Source organism: Triplophysa rosa, linkage group LG9, assembly GCF_024868665.1.
Source record: "Triplophysa rosa linkage group LG9, Trosa_1v2, whole genome shotgun sequence".
In the NCBI taxonomy this organism is placed as follows: Eukaryota; Metazoa; Chordata; class Actinopteri; order Cypriniformes; family Nemacheilidae; genus Triplophysa; species Triplophysa rosa.
The window spans coordinates 20,530,832-20,553,045 of NC_079898.1; the positions used below are offsets into that span (position 1 = coordinate 20,530,832).

The 22,214-nt window shown below is 38.6% G+C and overlaps 2 long non-coding RNA genes across 3 annotated transcripts; both read left to right on the forward strand.

Annotated features, from left to right (window-relative positions):
- Window positions 1-1,096: 1,096 nt before the first annotated feature.
- LOC130559093 (uncharacterized) lies at window positions 1,097-21,849 on the forward strand. 2 transcript variants are annotated; one of them, XR_008963537.1, is made up of 4 exons: window positions 1,097-1,376; window positions 2,554-2,718; window positions 3,035-3,201; window positions 20,437-21,849. It is a non-coding gene; the product is annotated as an uncharacterized LOC130559093 (long non-coding RNA). The 2 variants fall into 2 exon arrangements; XR_008963536.1 differs by having other exon boundaries at window positions 1,098-1,376; window positions 20,434-21,849.
- Window positions 3,279-18,154, forward strand: LOC130559094 (uncharacterized). The gene is made up of 2 exons (XR_008963538.1): window positions 3,279-3,491; window positions 14,940-18,154. It is a non-coding gene; the product is annotated as an uncharacterized LOC130559094 (long non-coding RNA).
- Window positions 21,850-22,214: the final 365 nt, after the last annotated feature.

Sequence of the window (22,214 nt, forward strand, 5' to 3'; positions counted from 1 at the left end):
TCCGCCCAGTTGGCGTCTCATGGGTATGAAATACTACGGTAGACACCAGCAAGCTGCTGCATACTCAAGTTGCCAAAGGTCCCTCACTTGCCTTGACCCCGGGTGACACCCGATCCCCCTGAAGCCATCTTTTATTCCTCCTTCAAGAAGGAACATTAGGATCATTCTTACACCCCCTGCTGTTTGGTTGTGGTGACCTCTAAGCCGATGGGAATCCAAGGCCAACCGCCAAGGAAACGGCAACAGTCGGTTTCTGGCAATCCCTCTCCTTTTCTCTCTTCTTGCACATGCAGGGTTTAAATGGAGAGGGTTAAGCGAGCAGCATTTGGCTCTTGTCCGAATTAGTTTGGGATTAGCAACAACGCCAGTGGCGTGTTCTCATGTCTTCTTTCATGCAGCATTTGTCCCTGAAAATACAGGCAGAATCAGTCATTCACAGAAGGACGTGTTTCAGCCAGGGTTGGGTGTAATTCAGAATTTAAGAACTGGCACTCTTTCAATTATTGAACTAGAATTTAAATTCATCAATTTGACACACCCCAGATGATTTTAAATTGGAATTTGAATTTACGTTTGATGTAGAATGTAAACAATGTCAACTCAAAGAGAAACATCATAAGCAATTTCGCAACAAAACAATTTAAATAATCACAATCAAACTCAATTGAATAATGTAAGTATTATTTATTATGTATCAATTTGTATTAAATAATAATAATAACTTGTTAATGCATTCGTTTTTATTATTATTATAATTATAAGATAATACTAATTTATAAATAATAGTTAAATTATAATAAAAAATTGCAGCTACAACGGTTATATGAATTTCATTGCATTTTGCACTACTTCAGAAATGAATGGTGTTTAAATAGCACACTAATTTCAATTCTGACTCTGAGTCTGTAAAAATGTATTATTTAAAATATTTAAAGCAGAGCTATCATGCTATGTCATGCATTCTGACATCTTTACACTGTTAAACGTGCTGGCTTCTCATGCTTAACATGGTCAACTTGCTAAAAAACGAGTTGGGTGTATTCGTACAGGTTTCGGAAAGTTTTTTTCGAACATATAAAACTGTTTCGTAACAATTTTTCTTAGTCCCTTATTGGACAGTTCTCCCGGAAAAGCATGCGGCACGCCCACACGGCAGCAAGGAGAGCAGGAGGAGCACGCGCAGACGTCCCTTTCACTTGTGTGCAGGAGAGAGAGAGAGAGCATACGTTCGCGAAGTTCAGGTGTTTGTTTGTTCACTGCACTTTGGTGATGTATGCTATATAAACGATGGATATAACGCTGGATTTGGAGATCGTTTGAAACTGATATATGGAGCTGTCCCAGTGCTAAAAGATGCCGGACATGAACCGCATGCGGTGAGTGAAACTGATGTCTGTGTTTTGTTGGCAATGCTTGCGCACAGCCTACCCCTCCCCCCCGCACGCGCCGTATGCTTTCGGAAATAATCGTACAGCTGTATCTATATTTTATAAATGTGATCAAACTAAATACTCTTCGAAGATACGAAGTATGCAATACTACTCTATAGGTATTCAAGATTAATATGAGATTGGCAGAAACCGCGTGTGTTAGGGCCGCTTTAAATTAAATTAAAGAAACAATACGGCATTTTTAGGAGGATCTATTGACAGAAATGCAATATAATATACAAAACTATTTCTTCAGAGGTGTATAAAGACCTTACCTAATGAACCATTATGTTTGTAATACCTTAGAATAAGCTATTTATATCTACATACAGAGTGGACCTACATACATTGAATTCGCCGCCATGTTTTGTACAGCAGCCCTAAACGGACAAACAACTCTACAACGCGCGTTTCCTCTTCCTCTCCGCTGCGGTATCGTGGTCAAATGGATCGCGGGATGATCCGTGATCCGTACGGATCGTGCTCTCCGGTTCGGAACGCATGTGACCCGCGGATTAACTGAAAGTTTATTCATCATCAAGTAAAAGAGTAATACGCGCTCTCGCTCGCTCTCCATTTTCAGCTCCAACGTGCTCTCGCTCTCTCTCTCAAGTATCTGGACGAGTACAATATTAAAGCAGTTCCAGATAAACAATGACGCTCAAAACTGCTCCGTCACACAGCTAATATTACAACAACAACATTCTTGGTATGTTAGTATGTTACTCACATACTAATCCGAATCAAAGCATCCTCCTCGGGGGTGATTTTTAGACGATCTTCCAATTTTATGTAATACATAAGACATCGCTCTTTCTACAGTCTTTCTAATGCCCGCAAAATCTCTTCCCTGCGTCAACATGAGAACGACATCTTTTTGCACTGTGTTGGCCACCGTCGTGTTTGGACTGAGCGATTCGTAGCAAATCTATAATACAACGCTAGTGGCCGCTGTTAATCCAAAACTGCACCTGTAAGTTCAGTGCACATTGACACAAACTTGAAACTGAACTTGGAAGCTGCAGAATTGAGCTTGCGGTGTTATAATTGTTCAGACGTTGATTGGCAGTGTTGCTTAAAACATGCTTTGATGATATTTCTCTCTTTTAATCGGAGCACATAGTTTGACAGTGGAGCCCAACCCTTGCCTACAGCCACGCTCTGGAATGCGCTGGAGAAGAGCACAGCCCTCCGTTGCATCACGAAATGTGTACAGAAACGTCCCACAGCGAGCACCTATGGCCAACAACGACGCATGCTAACTATCGGAGCGGAACGCCAGAGAGAGGTGAAGATCTGCAAATTTTGTTTTGATAAGGCCGTGTGATCTTGACCTCGAAAACAATTGCTAGAAGAGAAATAAAAACATCAGAGAGTGTTAAATGCCTTAGATGCCCCAAAGTAGCTCTCCCTCCACCGTGACAAAACTCCACCTTGACAGATCATTTAAAAACACATTAGCAACTTAACATGTCTGAGAAAAAGAGAAGCTCTGTTGAAACAGTTACCGCACCTTGGATAACGAAAACAATGACTCAAGTATAACTGGTCCAAACATATTCTTTTGTTGTTCTTCCATAACCTCACCCCATACTTCGATACAGTCTGTGTTTCAAACTCCATGGTCTTCATTTTGGCAAGTCTTTTGGCAAAGAGGAAGTTTGGATTGCAGAAGCCCATCGCATCCGGGCCCTCGCAGCACTGGGGCCAATGTCATCGTGGGCCTAAGCCAGAACATTAATTTGTCCCTGCTCACGGGACAACAAAAGAGGTAATAAACATCAGTACCCCCAATTCTCTTCTGCTGTCAGTGCAATTACCCACATACCCTTGCCTCTCAAAAGATTTACCCATGACCTCAACGGCTCGTGCCTGAGGTGTTTTTTTGGGAGACGGGGAGAGGACGGGTTTGTGGGTGTGAGTTTGTGCACGTATTTAAGCCGCTCTCAGAGTGTTCAAAGATTTGCTGAGTCAACAATTATCCTTCCTATTCATCGGCTGAAGTATCAGAACCGGGTGATAAAAATCTGTCCTCTCTCCAACCCCAAATCACACAGACGGGTAAGAACAAAGCATTGGTACATTTTCTAGCTGTCTTGTTTTACTAAACATTCATAAGAAAAGAAAAGATAAATTCACCTGCTAATACTAAAGTAGATTCTATTTGAGAACTAAAATGGCCCAAGTGATTAAGTGTTTGATTAATGTATGTGCTCCCTTAATTTGGATTTTTTCCAGAAAACAAGCAAAAATATATTAAATTTTATATTACCCTATTGGCATAAATCTATGTTTTAATCATGAACTAGATAAACAATTTACTTAAAGATATTTTTAAATGAATAATAAAAGAAAAAAAGGCTATAAGGATAGATGGATAGATAGATATTTACTGTACAGTGAAAAACAAGACAAACTATTATATAATCCATTTTTGCAGTGTTAAAGGATGTTTAGATCAGTATTTTTATTGATAAGCACATTTTTACAATGTAGCTTAAAATCATATAAACACCCTGCAAATATATATTTTAAATGCATATGAAATGCTACAAAATGTAACAAAAACATCTGATGTAATAGCAAAGCTAAGCCAAATGATTTTTGACACTGACGCGTAACAGTGTAACATAACACTTCATCTAAATATCTCATTACTAAAATCTAAACAAAACCTTGAGAAAAACCTTCACAACGTCACTACAGACAAGGGTTGTCACGGAAACTAATTAAAAGATGTTATCTTAAATTCAAGATAACCTTGTCAATCATATAATGGCACCGACCAATTGCTTATGAAAACAAAAACTGCTGTTGTTTGGAGACCAAGACAAAAGAATAACGGGGAAAAAAAAAAAAATCACAGCAAAAAAAGCTTATGGTAACAATTTTGATTTGAAAAAAGACAATATTTTAAAGGTCCGGTGTATGAAATTTAGCGGCATCTAGAGCGAGGATACAAAGCACTACGGCGGCTAACACAAAACTAAGACGTCGTCACGTTTTCGCTTCTTTGCTGAAGGAGATAACGTATTTTCGAAATGCGCGCTGTAGAGCAGTTTGTCCGTTAAGGGCTTCTGTAGAAACAACATGGTGAATTCCATGTAAGGGGACCTGCGGTGTATGTAGATAGAAATATATCATTCTAAGGTAATAAAAACACTATTATGTAAGGTCTACACCTCTGAAGACATAGTTACGTATATTATATATTGTATTTCTGTCAATAGATCCTCCAAAAAATTACACATTGGACCTTTAAACTGATCAAATGTGTAAAACTGCCATTACATTCAGGTCAGAAGAGAACCGTCCCCCTCCTGCTTTGCCTGATTTCTCCCAAAGGTTATTTTTTCACTACTAACCAAAATCCCTGACTGGGTTTGTTATATTGCATTGTAAACAAGATTTCACTGTTGGGTTGAGTCTGAGAATAGCCACCAGTAATTAAAGAACGGGAACATTGTGCGTGGCTCCCACGGACTAAAACCGTATGCCAGCCAACTGCTTCTCTTATTGTGTCCTAATCGCAATCGGGCGCTGCATCATTATAACTGCCATACAATAAATATTGTGTGAAGAACAAAGGAGGATTTTGTTAATGTTTGCATGTTTGACAAGGAAAATATGGGGTGAAATAACAAGAGTATTCTGTGTGAAAAACTAACAAGAGAAAGTGAGTGTGAGTACTGTGCATTGTGGTAAAGAGGTAATAATCACTGTCCTGGAATCTAAAAAGGTGTTTAAGTTTATATCCTTACTGTCAACATTGTTGGGAGGCTAATCCTGTCACATGATCATTGTTCATTACTACTGGAAGATCGCTTAATCCTCCTGAGAGCCTGAATGTGCAAACCAGAGAGAGAGAAAATCTGATTTGATGATCCACAGCAGGTCTTAAGAACCCTGACTAGGACATACCTTCAGACTTCTACCAAGACCACACAGAGGAACAGGCTTTTCATCAAAACACATCGTGAACGATTGAATTAAGCCTGAAGATATCCAGAGACATGTGCAAGACAGATCCCACAACCAGAATCAACCTTCATTGAAGTGTAAAGTCACATGCATTTCCATATAACACAATAATACAAATATAGCAGCAGAGGTAAGCAATGAGCCCAACAAATCACCTCACAACAAAAACCTCATCAAACGTCAAGCACAACGTGCATGGCTGACTGTCGCCCACTCGAGCCCACCGACACGGCTCACCTGCTATTAATCTAGCCGGAGAAAGCCTCGCTCTCTCACTTTCTGCCCGGGTAAGACGATGCGCTGTGGGTGGTGGTCTCCTAAGGCCTGTCAGGACAATGGATCAAATGCCAGCGCTGCTCCTTTGAACTATTGTTGCGGTGTCACTCAAAGGCATTATCTGACCCGCTGCTACCTGGACTGTCAGCAACAGAACCAGGCACTGCTCATTGTAGCAAAAAATCTGCTTGTCTGGTATGTGACATGGGAAATACTTCATTGTGCTTGCTTGGATTCCCTTAAGAATTGTGAAAAATGTGGATAAGATCACGATTCACGGGCTCTTAGCAAACCGCAGTGCCTGCTAGACAGTTGAAGTAAACGAAGACAACAATTTTTGGCGGATTCTCAAAGCGATGAATATACTTTTACAATATTGCAGAAGGGAAGCATCGATTATTTAAGTGTTTGATACGGTATCAGTCGAAACAAAAATAGCTCTCCCACTCATAACAAACAAGATATACAAGACAAAACAGCATCACCGCAACAAACCAGGAGCAGAAAACACTATGCCCTCAAGAATATCGCAAATTTCCTTGGAACTGGGAAAAAGCTGTATTTGATTAGAAATGTAAAAGCAACAGAAACCATGTACACAGTATGTAAAAGATACAAAGAGACAATCATCAGGCAGCGAATCTAAAATCATTCCACATTTGGAGTCTGATTCATCTGATGTGCCAGGTATTCTGGTTGGCAGTGCGGGTGAATGAGACTCTGGCACAGGGGAGGAACTGTTAAGCGCTTGTAAACGTTCTTTCTCAACCAGTTTATGGATGCTGGTGATTTACTGGCGTAACGTAAACCCATTAGCACACACTTTGTGTCGTGTGAAACAGCGTCTGGCGGCCCTGAGTTAATCTTAAAGGGTCCCCATATCAGAACAATATCTTTAATGCACACTGAGGTAGACATTTCAAACTCAAAAACACACAACACACAAAAAAATAACAGAATGTGCATATGTACAGTATGTGCACAATAAAAAATGGTGTAAAACTATATTGTATTAAAGTGATACTCCACCCAAAAATAAAAATTCTGTCATTATTTACTCCCTCAAGTTGTTCCAAACCTGTATACATTTTGTTGCTCTGTTGAACACAAAGAAAGATATTTGGAAGAATGTTAGCAACTGACATTTCTAGGAAATCATTGACTACCATAGGAAAAATTATTGTATCATTTTTTGTGTTCTGTTATACAACAAAATATATTTTGAAGAATTTAGGAAAGCAACCCGTTCTAGGGCACCTTTGACTACCATTTAATTTTTCCTACTATGCTAGTCATTTTTCCATATGTGACCCTGGACAACAAAACCAGTCTTATGGGTCAATTTTTCGAAATTGAGATTTTTACATAATATGAAAGCTGAATAAATAAACTTTCTATAGATATATGAGTTGTTAGAATAGGACAATCTGGCTGAGATACAACCGTTTAAAACTCTGGAATCTGAGAGCGCAAAAAAAACAAAATATTGAGAAAATTGCCTTTGAAGTTGTTAATCAGGGGCACTGTGGCAGACCATCCACTCACAAAAATAAAGTTTTTATATATTTAAGGTAGGAAATTTACAAAATATCTTCATGGAACATGATCTTTACTTAATATCCTAATGATATTTGGCATAAAAGAAAAATCGATAATTTTGACCCACACAATGTATTTTTGTCTTTTACTAAAAATGTTCCCGTGCTACTTAAGACTTATCTTAACAAAGAAACGCATACGGGTTTGGAACAACTTGGGGAGTGGGCAAATTCATGACAGATTTTTTTGGTTGAGTATGCATTTAATAGGAACGAATTTTTCCGTTTTACCTGCATTTTAGTTTTGCAATATAGCTTTAACAGAAATGTATGTAAAATTAACAGATAATATTGGCAGAAAATAACCAGTATATTATACGTTATCAATTTTTTTACAGTGTACAATAATGACAATAAAAAGTTAAACAAACTAGAAAATGATTTCTTACCAGCTACAAGCATACTGTGAAATTTGTCAATAACTGATAGGCTATCCATGTAAAGATAAATCAAATACATCAGAACAATTAAAAAACATTCTTGCAAAATACTTAAGACTTATGTTGTCACCTTATGTTGAATTTCTGAAATTGCCATAGTCAGATATTCATAAAAAACACCAAGATACACACCCACCCAGTCCATTGGCTCGTGTACTATGAACGCGTACTAAAAATGAGGTTGAGCGTGTGACAGTGCAGGATTACGGTATTAAGAGGCTAAAGATGTGTAAGCATCACAGATGGGCCACCATCCAGCTGACACATTAACCCACTGACACGCACCAATCAGCTTCCAGTACAAAGACACAGAAAATGATTTATCATAAAATTCTGGAGTGATTGTGTTGTGGTATGTAAGGTTAGGGTATGGTATGGTAAATGCTAAATAGTGATGTGGAATAGCCAATAGCGTTTCATGTGCACATACAGGCAGAATCACAGGCAAAGAGCTTGTAGCCTCTTTGAGATAAAGCTGATTATAAATGTACATATTACTTTTATCCAAAGCAACTTACATTGCATTATACTATACTTTTTTTTTCTAAGTATGTGCAATCCCTGGGATCGAACCCATGACCTTGGCGTTGCTAACGCTATGCTCGAACCACTGAGCTACAGGACAATAAAGGAAAAATGGGTAAACCCCTTCATACATCATACTTCAATATTAAGTAGGTCAAATCACATAAGAGTTAACAAAAAGCAGACTAGACCATTATAGGCATAGTTTGTCTAAAAAAATGAAAATTCTATTGTTATTTACTTACCCCCATGTCAAACAAACCTTCAGAATTTTCTTTCTTCTGTGGAGCACAAAAGAAGACATTACATACTGATGCTACTCTTCTGTTTAAGTAAAGTGAAAAAGAGAACAAATGTAGTTCATATAAATTGAAACAGTATATCAACGGGAAATGAAGGTACTGCTTGAACTACTAATGGCAGCACACTGACCTTTGACCTTCCCTCTGTGGTCTTGACCCACTTGAGGAATTGCTTTGGGGCAAGTCAACATGATTCTTAGGCAGCCCATCTGGAAGCTGCCATAAATCTACTGAGGGATTGAATTGCTCAATTAACACTTACTGAGTAAAACTATTAGAAAGGCATTAGGAACAGTCTCGTCAATAAGTAAGGAATAATTGACGACGGGCCGTTCAATTATCGAAAGTTAATGCACACCCCGAGGTGGTAATGCGGCCACGACGCGAAGCGGAGTGGCCGTTACACCTCGGGTGTGCATTAACTTTCGATAATTGAACGGACCGGAGTCAATTATTCCACTTATACCACGGTCACAACACCACAAGACGTTGTTCCGATACCACAAGACGTTGTTACGATGTTTTATCTCAAGACATTTGTATGGTATTTGTCCCGGAATGCTCTTGCTGGTAGGACTAATTTCTTACGCATCTCATCTGAAGGCGTTGCTTGAGCTGCATATGCAGTTTTCCAAGAGCGAGAGGAAGACAGACAGTGCAGGTGCACACGCGTTTGCTTCACTGAGAGTGAAAAGACAAGTATCTATATTTGATTTGTTTTCGTCGTATTTAACACCCCTGTCGTATAAGAAAAGTATTAAGAGAAAAAAGTGACACGGAGGTTTCTGCGCCAGCTGCGGTTCTCGCAGTGGCATAGAAAGCTTCCTGCTGTGTGTTTTAAGTCCCGTTTACCCATTCCACAGACGAATTTAACATGTTGTTGTTGTTATTTTTGTGCTTCGTGTTTTATCTTTAACCCGCTGATTGTGTCATGTAGTTTGCCGTTACCTTTGATATATGCTTTAGTTTTTCATCTGAACAGTGCTCTCGCCATTGTTGTTCAAATGTTCATGCTGTCCATAAATATTAATAGTTATTTCTTCTCAGACAATGGAATTTGCCAGTCACTTTGTCTGTTGTTAGATACATATTCACTGGCGGACAGTAGGCTAAACTTGGCGAAGTGATATGGAACTGTAATGCGGTCAGCAGACCTGGAACACCTTCATAGGTGTGCGTTTAACTGAAAAATATTGCACACCCGTCGAACGTTCTTCAGCCAATCAGAATGAAGCATTCAACAGCCCCGTGGTATAAATGTCAATATTGGTCACAGCCTAGGAATAAAACTATACACGTTATTCAGATGCAATAAGATCTACAAGTAAGACAATTTCAAGAATACAGTATGAAGGCATCCATCTATTTATTCTTCATAGTCCATTAATATCCAGTAGCACCCATTATATTCCAAATCCAATACATTTCTTGTTTAATAATTTTGTTAACACGATGTTTCGTATTTAAAACAATGACCATTTGGCGACTTTGGTGAAGTTCTATCACTAACAATGAACCCAAGTTCATATTAAGTGGCCTCAATTTGCGCTTCCTTTTTCATTGTCTACAACATGTACTTTCTTAACAGGAAAAGCTTGGGCCTGTAGTGTCTTCCTGTTCTTGAGGAAGGTTTTGTGATTAGACACTGACTCGTCACTTGCGCAATTGTTCGACAACAACAGATGTGCAGCGTCGAATCGGTGAATCATGAATGTGCAGTGGTGCTGCAAAGTGCACTTCCTGCTAAACGTCAACGTATTTACAGCAAAATGCATAGGCCAATGATACCCTTACAGCAAATAATCCTGAAAGTGATGACATACCATCATCAGATGCAATATTCTGTGGTTTAAAAGCATGGGCATCTATAGATGACTTAGTAATAATGCTTCTGATATCAACACTCTCAATCGCAACTGCTCAAACCACCAGATCTGCTGCCTCAGTTTTATTGACCATTGTAAAAATGAAAAATAAGTAAACAAATAAAAATACATATTGTTGTACAATAAAAACTACATAAACATCCTTAGAACAAGATAAATTATTTTCTAAAATAATACACTTTCCAAAAGTTTTCTAAAAATCTTTGTTTTTTGTTTGAAGCTTTTTTGTTTTAAGGACGTTTATATTTTTACTGGAAAACAATACAAAACACTTACTAATAATCTTTTTAAATGCATCGAATGTACTGATTACTGTATTAAGTCATCCTTGTTTTTTGGAAATCAACAGATCTCATATTTGCGTGCTGGACTCTCATGACAGCATTCCACGTGTGAAACTCCTGACGATGACTTCATAGTGTTTCCTAGCAGTAAAGTAAAGCATTGATAAAGCAAAAATGTCTCGGAGGAAAGAACATTCACTAAAGTCTTTTCACTGAATGATCTTGGATAGACTTCATTTAGACAATGCTTATTATAAAACAATTTATTAGAAATGTTGTCATTAAATTAGTAACCAGATGTACTAGACTCAGTCTAGTCTACCTCTGATAAAGCTTTCTATATCAAACATTCATTCTTGGCCCAGATGAGAATGACTAGACGGATCTCAGAATCATCACTTCTGAAAAGCCAACATGCTTTTTTTGGGACTTCCAACATTGTATCCACCCCCAACAGTTGTCTGGAAGCCCAGATTTTCTGAATTTTACAGCGTAACACAAAAACCTAGAGTATATCACTGAAAACAGCTTATTCACCATTTTACAAGTGTAAATAGTCAACTGACATTTCGGTTTTTAAATAATATTATTTGAGAAACAGCAGTATTGTTTGGGGGCCAAAAATACCCCCCCCCCCATCATGTCTGGCATGTTCTAGACTATGCCGCTATTATTTTGACTATGTTTCTTGCCTTTTTAGACTACAAGGGCCAGTCTTCTTTCATTTACCAAAGAAGACAATTGCAGGAAATCAGCTTACTTAGTGAAGGGACTAAGCATGGAATTGGAGTGTGCATGATGTGTTGATAGCACTGTGTGATGCGTTTCAATTCAAAGGGGTGAACACTTAGTATGGAATTGAGAGATTGCCATTTTTTAATGATTCCCTCAACCTTTCTTCCTCTGCCAATGTATTGTCCGCCCACAATGCCTCAGTTTCTTGGTACTCAGAGAACTGTAGGGAAAAAAACAAACAACTTAAATGGGTATGCAATTTATATTTCCATTGGCTCGTTCTTACAAAAACATTTGTTTGGTCTAGCTCTGATTGAAGGTGCTCATTTATAGAGTTGCTGTGTATAAATAATGAAATAATGAACGTTCTGTGCAAACAATTTTAATGGTGTATTATAAGGGATGGAGGAGATGACTCAGAGCTGTTTGTATGGTGGGGCGAAATGAGATGAATGAGTGCTTTGGGATCATACATACACGGTCTGCCTAGACACTGATGACAAATATGTGGTGGTTTTGGCTTGCCATGGGGGATGTGTGGGTGAAGCCTTGACACAACACTGTCCAGAACTTTTGGATGACCCAGATAGAGCATGACAGGCTGGGACGTCTATTGTGCATTATGTGTTTATGTGTGATGCACTGGAATTCATTAACCAATAAAGGCTTGAGGTTTTGGAGAACCCAAAACTTACATGAGTAGGGTCAGTTGGTGGCCTATTAAAGGGGAATTTCACCCAAAAATCAACTTAAACATGTTTAGAGAACTTCCGGCGTCTTCGGAGCACAAATAGAGATATTTAGGTGACATCCGAGAGATTTCCAGGCCTCCTCATAGACATCCTGGTTATAGTTGTTGTCAAGGTCCAGAAAAGTACTAAAGACATCGTTAAACTGGTCCATCCGTGCATAGTGGCTCAGTTGAATTTTTTTGAAGCGACGAGAATGCTTTACAGTATGTGCGAAAAACAAACCAAAATACAGATTTTAATCGATATATTCTCCTCTGTCTTGTCAGTGTATGGCACGCGTTCACGAGAGCACTTCTTCTTCGTCGTCTTCTTGGACGAGAGTACTTCAAAAGTAGACAGGTTTGTGCGCCGAACGCCGCATGGAGCGTGCCCCTATAGGATGCCGGCGCTCTGACTCACAACGCGGAAGCGCAACTCTGTGTTTACATGCAGAAGACGAAGAAGTGCTCTCGTGAACGCGTGCCATACACTGACAAGACAGAGGAGAATATATCGATATATTCACACGTTTAACATCATGTGGGTGAGTAAAAAAAATCACACAACGTTGATTTTTGGGTGAACTTCCACTTTAAGAGGATCAGAGGAAAGATGAGAAAATCGGGAATCACATCATCATCTCTTACTCCCCACTCATTCAATGTCTATCTAAAGCAGTGTTCCTCAGTTTTGCTCCTGGAAAACTACAGTACATCACTATACGTTATTTACCAGACTTATTTCAACTCATCAGATCTTTAATATAGGCTCAATGTATTATTGTTTTAGCTGGCTAAAAACACTACGGTGGACACAGTTTAATTGATTAATTTATTGGTAAGCATAGCCTATTAGTCTCTTATGCATTTATGCAATTTAATGTAGCCAGACCAGAGAATGAAGTCCAGAGGATTCCAGCATTCCTAGATACATAATTTGCGTTGGGGATTATGCTAATTGTGACTGAGCGTGCATGCACGCCCTGTTTACGAATGATTGGAATTCATTAACACACACATTTTACTATGAGATCTGACGTTTACGAAGTATTTGTGAATCCGGAGGAAAGTTTTCGGGAAGGTCTGTTTTACGCGCAAATTACTCGAAATGTACTCATATATTTACGAATGTTTCATGAATGAGGCCCAAGGTCCTTAATAACAGTCTCAGATTAGTAAAATACCTAAAATGTGCAGTGCTGGGGTTCCTCAAGTGCACACTGAGAAACACTGGAGTAAACTACGAGTCCTGCTTAGATTGTGACAAAGTTTTTCGTGGATGGGCCTGTTATTATAATAAGCCTTGTGGGAGATTTGACCTGACGGCTGGGATTTCTGGACAAAGGCCTATTTGCTTTTATGCCAAACGATTCTGTTTTTTTTTGCGAAACTAACTATAAAGGTAGTATAATTATACGAAATTGAACAATTTTGAAAAAGGGTCGGGCCCGATGACAAGAATGGATATTTTATGTCATTTAACCATCAATGATCAAGAAATTGAGTAAAAACACAGACTTTTTGAAAAATCAAGCCTGACAACTACAAATTACAGTTCAGTGTTTTTTGCTTCATCCCTCTGAAAATGTCAACCAGATGCGTGGATGAAGCAATATCATACTATTTCTGACATACACTGCAAAATATTAATTTCTTACTTAGTATTTTTGACGTATTATCCAACACAAACATCTAAAAATTTGTTAATCAAGATACATTTACGTGACAAGGAATGACTTAAAGGGATAGATCATTTACTCACATTCAAGCAAACATTTCATGGGGCACTTTTGACTACCATTGTAATTTTTCCTACTATGGTAGTCAATGGGGGCCAAGAACTGTTTGCTTACAAGCATTCATCCAACTATCTTTTATGTAGAGAGGTTTAATAGAGGTTTGGAACAACTAGAAAAAGAGTAAATCATGACAGAATTTTCACTTTTGGGTGAACTATCCATTTAATAAATGTCTTAAAGATGTGAAACATCATTTTTTTACTTTATATCAAGATATTTGTGCTTATTTTAGCACAAACTCATTTTGATTTCTTTTTTAGAAAACAATACTTATTCTCTAAGGAAAATGTATCTTTATTTAAGAATATTGAGATATTTGTAATGCAAAATAAATAAAGTAATATTTTACATTGAACTACTGATATAGAAAGATACATAGTACACACACAGCAAAATCGCCAGTGTTAAAAAGGGTCAAATTAACTCTCACAGTGTTTATATAATCCACACTTTGAGAGTGTGGATTATAAATACACTGTTAATACACTTTTAATTTGACCTTTTTAAAGACTGGCGATTTTACTGTGCAAGTCTGACTTTTGTGAAAGCATCTGACTGTGATTCAAGAACCAATCTGTCATAATTACAACTATGATGATGTCATAATTAATACCAGGCATAAAATCTTTACATTTTATTTCTGCAACAACCCATTACGACAACAGCAATCACATAGTTAAAAACGATTGAACATACACACTTCAACAACTTGACCAGACTTGTGTTGTAAGTGCATAGACGATTATGAGCATTATGACATGCAGAGGCTTATTTACAGCACGTCATGTACAGTCAGTGAGTGATAATGCTGTACATGCTTGTTTTTGCTTTGAGAATAACCTGCTATCCTCAGTCCTGGCTATAGAAGAGTTCAACCCACCCTACACACGCACTCTGTCTCACTCTCTCCACTATTTCTTTCTTCCTCCCCACTTCCCTCAAACCCTCTACAGCAACAGAGGCATGCTTCAGGCCCGGTCTGGGAGATGAACAGACGGGCACAGACCTTTGAAAGAACAGTATTGTGAGGTCACATTCTTCCCAAATGCGAGCGGGAGCCAAGTCAGTAGCTGGCGGAATTACGGCATGAATCATACCCATTGTGATGCCTACTCCGAGATGAGAACATGGAAAGGAATTGAGAACGGCTAGTCTTATCAGTCCCTTGACATGGACTGCGGGTAGCCAAGTGTCCGGAGTGACAGGACAACTTTCCCATCCCCGGTCCCGAGCTCGGGCAATGGGCCCGCGAACATCGAGCAGAAGAATTCCACCGTCTCCATATGTTGTTACTTAAGGGCGTGCTGCAGCCAAGCAGAGTGTGCTTTTCCATGCACGCCCATTTTCCTGTCTGTGCACTTCCTCCCCTCGCTGTTACCCAGAGATCTTTGTGGTGGGTCCTGGAGTTCAGGCAATATTAGGTTGCACCTCTTAAAACATGTCAGCTTTGCGGTGAAAATTAAAGAATGGAAAAAATGATGAAACGTAATGTTTTATTGATCCTTTTCTTCAAGTTTCAACTATTAAACAGAGAGAAAGGGGAATGGAAAGACGGTTCTGAGAGAGGCGTGCGAGCGGGCCCATCACCACTTGCGAAGGGTGGTTTTCGGCAACTTGGATTTATTAAGCATGGAGAATTTGCATGGAAATTGTGTTACCTCCAGCGTCTGACTCACCGTTTGGTCTCTTTGTCGGCGCTTTGATTTAAAGGAGCGAGCGAGTACTAATGCTGAGCCGAAGGTTTCTGTCTTTCAGAGTTTTACAGGCACGTCTTTGTTTTCGTTCCTCCGCTGTTTTCACTTTCGCAAGTTCTTGACTTGATGAGGAAAAATTATTTTACAAAGACCTCAGAACATCAAAACATATGTTGAATATTAGGTACACTGATACCTTGTTTGCACGTTCCAAGCAAAGGCACGGGTCCAAGAGAAGTTTGTGAACCGTGATCGTGATTGAAATGCCACATTAGATCCATATTTAACTTAAACATGTGCATCTTCTGTTCCGTCAACACCAAAATAAACATGTGCATTAACGATCTGTTTTTCTAGGTGGCTTAGAAAACTTTTTTATGTTTTACAGGCAAATCCTTGTTGCTCTTTTTACTTTCACGTGTCTTTGACTTGATGAGAAAAAAAATGATGAGGACCTCCAGAACATTTAAACATATGTTGAATATTAGATACTCAGATACCTTGTTGACTACACAGCGAAGCCGCTTCCCCTTTGAGTCGCTATATCTTTATGGCAGGCCTGAAGAGAGACAGATCCGAGCAAGATATGACAAATGAACTGTGTTCTGCAAGTTGAAAGAGAAATGTGTTTGTCATTTTAGTTCCAGAGGATGAAAGAGTCAGAAATCAACAATGAGGCTGTGTAATCTAAACCACTTTACAATGGAAAGAGGCACGGTCTCTCCCAGGATATAAGGAGGGAAGACCGAGGTTAGGGAATAATCAACCGGACCGTTCCGATCTTTCGATATATGAGCTGCGTCCGCACGGAGCTCTGTCCTAAAGGAAGCAATGATGGATGCACACAGCGCCAAAAAAAATTTTTTCTACATTTTAAATGAAGTAATAGTCCCTGTACAGGAAAACACTGGCAGGAAATTTCATGTCAGCATTCTCTACAGACCTCGAAAACACGAGAGGAAGGAGAAAAAAGGTGGATATTCTTTGTATCTGAACGCCGATACACATCAGAAGAGCGAGTCTCGGGCTGCTCGGGAAGTATGTATCTCTGCGTTCACATGTTCTGATCTGCTGTCTGTCAGCGGCCGGGGAAGGAGGGGGACTGACTGTACGTACGAGTCATTGGTGGATTCTGAGCACCATACCTCATAAGGCCATGGCACAAACTCTGACCACTCCCTGTTTTAACATGAAGGCATTACAAAATGTAGAGAGCTTAAGAGATAAAAGCAAAAGAGTGTTGGTTATAAGGGCTTACGTTAAAGGTATCCAAAGATTCCCAGATGGTCTACTACCTTCTTTCTATCCGGTAGAAATTCGAAGTGCAGAGCGGCGCACACTCTAACGGCTGATATTACCCACAAGTCACCACGAGTAGGCGGAGTTTAGTGGCGCTCCACTGCATTAATAATTATATAACTGATGTGTCACTAAATTAACAATTGTAAGTATACAGTAAACATTACATACAAAATAATGAATGAATGAATACCTTAATGGAAAAAGAGCTGTATTTTGACGCGTGTGTGACAGGCCACAATGTTGTCTAGGCAACAACGGCCACTTCCACTGTTAGTATGTCCCAGTGCGTGCAATCTCTTTGCCATGCACTGAAAAGTACATACTATTCCAACACAAAAACAGTACCTACTATTAGGGCTAGTATAAATAGGCGAATTGGAACGCAGGGATAGTTTTAGTGCCTGATGATAATGAAGAAAAAATTGGTATAAAAATATTACAAACAGAAAAGTAAAAGAAACTGACTCAAATACTAGAATAATAAACAACTACATAGAAAATCTGGTGGATGTGTGTGTGTGGGAAAGAACATCACACCTGAACATGGTGATGTCATATACCTGTATGATGCCAGTACAGTTAAGGAGGGGGGGGGGGGTCGCACATTGGATGAAAAGTGCAGCACCGCATCACGCCACATTTCTAAAAAACAAACTCATTGTTTCCTATTGCAACCTATTTTAAAAAAAAAATCAAACTATAAGTTATTAAAATGTCATAAAAATTTGTACAGCTGCAGGGGGAAAAATTATGAGACCAGTCCAAATTTTCATTTAATCAGCATTTCTAGATGTATTGTGGCCATTCCAGTCCAGTGTCTGTTGAATTTCAACAAAATCAAACCTCAGGAGTGACAAAGTCATCCAACAGCAATTTGAAAGACTGACAGCATGACAAGACGCATGAATACTGTGAGATGATTCAAGGTTGTATTGAATAAAAGTGAATATGAACTTGTTTTCTTTGCAGTATTTGAGGTATGAAAAAATACAGAGCATCTTTCTGTTACTGTGACCTGTTTTGTTTTTATTTGAAATTTAGGAAAAAATATTGTTAGTAGTTCACAGAATGAGACAAAAATTATCATTTTACCTTTACACCTATAAATAGAAAATAAGTTTGAAATGATTTTTTTTCACGGCTGTATTAAAATAAAAAAAAGTTCAAACTGGCCCATCTTGCAAGTGTAATAATAGCACCACATAACCACAGGTATTTACACACTTCAAAATAAAAAATGTACACACTTGACTTGATAATAAAAACAAGTTTAAAAATTGCAAAGCTATAATGACCGAGAAAGAAACTAATTAGAGATGCAAAAGGTTGAGCATGCAACAAACAAGCCCCCCAAGTTGATTCACTCACTCGGTGAGTTAAGCTCTCAGTCCATTAGACGAAATAACAACCAGGTGCTGTCACTGCGCCTTTTCATGTAAAGAAGGTCTGCTCTGTTTCACGATGAGACACAGGAGGCCGGGAAACAGTCGAGCCAGAGCAATAAAGAAAACATTCACTGCATTTCAACTCCTCTCTCCCCCGTCACCTGATTGACCCTCTTGGTCCATAAGGTCACGATTCTTACCATTTAATGTCCTAACGTCATAAAGAAACAAAGCCACAACTGTATGTGTGCTTGTGTGTGATACAGCACCTCAATCCTTTGATGGCCTTACTGTAAACGTGGGTGTCATCTCCCCATGGGGGAGACCTCCCCACATTAGCTGCTCGTGCTGCTTCCCACAACAGAGCGTGAGGCCCCCAGGCAGACCAGCGTCGAACAAGCTTTCTTCTCTCCCACTTTCTCCCCCTGAACTTTTAATGAGAAACAAGACAAAGAGTAGGCGATGAAGAGGAATGTTTGACAGAAGTATAAAGGAATTTGACAGCAACCACAGACAATACAGTATATGCGACAACATGGAAGATGGAGAGAGTTCAAATGGTGACTCTGTTGGAACACCTGGACCACCTCAAGACATTTTTCAGTATGATTAATACAAATGGTAGTGGAATATTTGTATAGTTGTGTTGCCATAACATGTTTTTTTGGTTTCTTGGCCTCATAGCCTGTTGAGAACCGTGTTGGCTGGTTTGGGGGTGAGAAACTGAAAGGCACATTGTCCAAGCTTGGAGACCAGATTAAACCAGCAAATTAGCTTTAGACCGGTTTAAGCTGTTTTTCCCCAACAGGGCTGTCAAGGAAATTGTGACATAAGCTCTGGAGAATCAAGGCTTGGACCAAAAACCACAGAATAGTTGAACACATATATTTTATAAGCATTCCTCCATAATTCATATAAAGTGACAGTGAAGTCAATCCTTAGCTTGGGTGTGTCTCATATAGCAGACGCTGACAGGTAAAGCCTCTACTGTGTACACTACTCATTCACATTCATCCAGTCCTTCTATCAATGGTGAATGCGTGTCACAACACGGAAAGACGTTCTTTATTTATTCCTTCTGGATCTAGTTTGTCAGCATAGCCCATATCTCTAGATAAACTTTGAAAAGGCCATGACAATTTTGACATCCAGCACCATTCCAAAACCTCTTTGTGCTTCCAAACCATGTTTGTCGCTCCCTGGAAAAAAAGGATCCTAACATACCAGGTGGAGACACTCATGTGTAACATCCCCAGTGTTAAGGCATCTGTGATATATTTACTCAACACAGATCATGGGTCAAGAGTGGGTTATATTGGAGTCAACCCAAGCAGAAAATCCACTCGTTTACTCTGATGATCTGAGAACAGACATTATCTGACAACGAAGAGCACTCAGTTGTGATAACTGCAGCACTTGTCTAATGGTTCTCAGATTGAGGGATGTTTGGGGGAATGTATACTGTATGACTGTACTGGGATCTGTTGAGATACGTTCCTGAAATCCAGCAATGAAAATTGATTTATTCCCAATTTAGAGTCAGAAATATAAATACCTGAAGATTCGAGCCAAGCCGGGGTGTGGCACTTCTCAATGCTTTATCTTGCTCAATGGTTTAGCTTATGTGTAAAGAAATGTGTTTACCAATTTGCAGTGAACCGCTGAAAAGTCATAACTGGAGCAGCTGGAATGAAACTGTTTTTGTGGAAGGATTTATATTGACACATGTATGACATATCATTTCTCTTTCAATCCATCACTGTTTACTGTAAAACGTTATATACATAGCCGCTGTGTAATCTTTAAGGCGGCTTTAAACGCTTGTGGTGCATTAGAAGCATTTCACAATATCTGGAAAACACGCAAGCCACAATTTATATAGTAGGTCTTGCTTACACACCCTCCTTTCATGTAAACATGCCCGAGAATTTCTTAAGACCACATCCATGATGCCTCGAGTCACCGAAGTACCTAGTAATAATGTCCCTCGGAAAAACAAATTCTCATACTTCAAGTTGACCTTACTTAACTGTGTGTTTGCTTTGCGTTATGTTTATTGGTCTCAGCAGGAGGTCCTAACCTGAAAGCACAAAGATTAATGACTGTGGTCCACAGTGGTGTTACTGAGCGGCCACGGAGCAGACGCCAGACCAGTGGTGTGGGATTCCCCCCTCAAAGGATACCAGATGCTGTGGTCCAAGCCACGGTTTCACTTAAAGAAATGATTCAAACCTCTGATGTTCTACTACAGGACCTATCAGTGTTGCTATTCACGATTAGCATTGCATGTTTTTTTCTTTAGATACAGTATATACTATATTACAAGTGAGAATCAGCACATTTAAAAACAAGAGTCTCCTGACCAATGAAAGTACAACTTCTGAGAAACGCCACTATCCTGTAAAGATGTCGTAAAGGCCTTTTAAAACCAAGAACGTCATCTAAAAAGTTGTAAAAATTGTTTTAAATTGAATAATGTATGATACATGATGAATAATATCTGGGATCACACTTAAACAAACATCTTAAATCAAAATGCATTTACTTGATGAAGAAAATGACCTAAGATATTTAGTCTTGTTTTAAGAAATAAAATATAAGGATTAAGTAAGTTTATGTTCAAAACAAGCAAAAATATCTGCCAATGAGGTAACAAAAAGTGAATTTGGTAAATAAGAAAAAGGTAAAAGTAAATTTAAGTTTATCTTGATTTAAGAACTTTTTGATTGTGTTTAGATTTTAAAGGCCAAAATAATTCACAACAGCGATATTATCACGGTATCTAATACAATGTTTTTATAAATAATTCTGTCAATCAAATTTATCTTTATTTTTCATTTATTGTTTCTGTGGCTCAGCTAGCAACGCAAAAGGTAGTGGGTTCAATTCCCAGAGAACACATGCATGGATAAAAGCGTCTGCTAAATAAATGTGTAAATGTAAATTCTGCTTTAGCGATTTCTCGGTAACACTTTACAATAAGGTGCTATTTATTAACAACTAGTTAATGCATTAGCTAAAATGAACTAACAATAAACAATATTAAGACACCAGTTATTAATATTAGTTCATGTTAATTTCCGCGTTTACTAATACATTATTAAAATCAAACGTTGCCACTGGTAACATTAGTTAATGCACCACGAACTAACATGAATAACTGTATTGATATGAACTAAGATTAACAAGGATTAATAAATGCTGAAAAACTAAATTGTTCATTGTCATCTAATGTAAGCTAATGCATTTACTAATGTTAACTAATAGCACCTTATTGTTAAGTGTTAACGATTTCTCTTTTTTCGGCCATTAAATAACACTTACTATATGAGTGAAAGCAAAGAAAGAGTTTGTAACATCTGTAAGTTGCAAATATTATTATATTTACTACAAGTAGTATTAGCATGATATTAATAATCATGTTTCTAAATCAACCTATATTGTCAACATCTGTATAATGTGACTGTGGACACTAATAAAGTACTATTGTTATATAGTTGTCATTCTTGGTGTGAATGGCCTTTAGTCAAATGTTCTGTGGTTCATATCAGCATTGTAATGCAGTCATGAATAATTGCTACAAATGATAATTATCCAGCTATTCCCCAGATAAGATTCTAAATGCCCGTGTATTTTTCCACCCCTGAAAGATTAAAGGCTTATCCCCTTGTACAGGCACTCTTGGCTCACTTTCAATGAAGGATTTAGCGCCAAACAGATCTAGGCAATATAAAAGGTATTAAGTGCACCGATTTCTGGGAGATCCCACTCATCATACAGGGGCCACAAAGACGTTGCACGCACTCAGGGGATAACACGGTTCACATTCTCCAAATGCTGACATCAG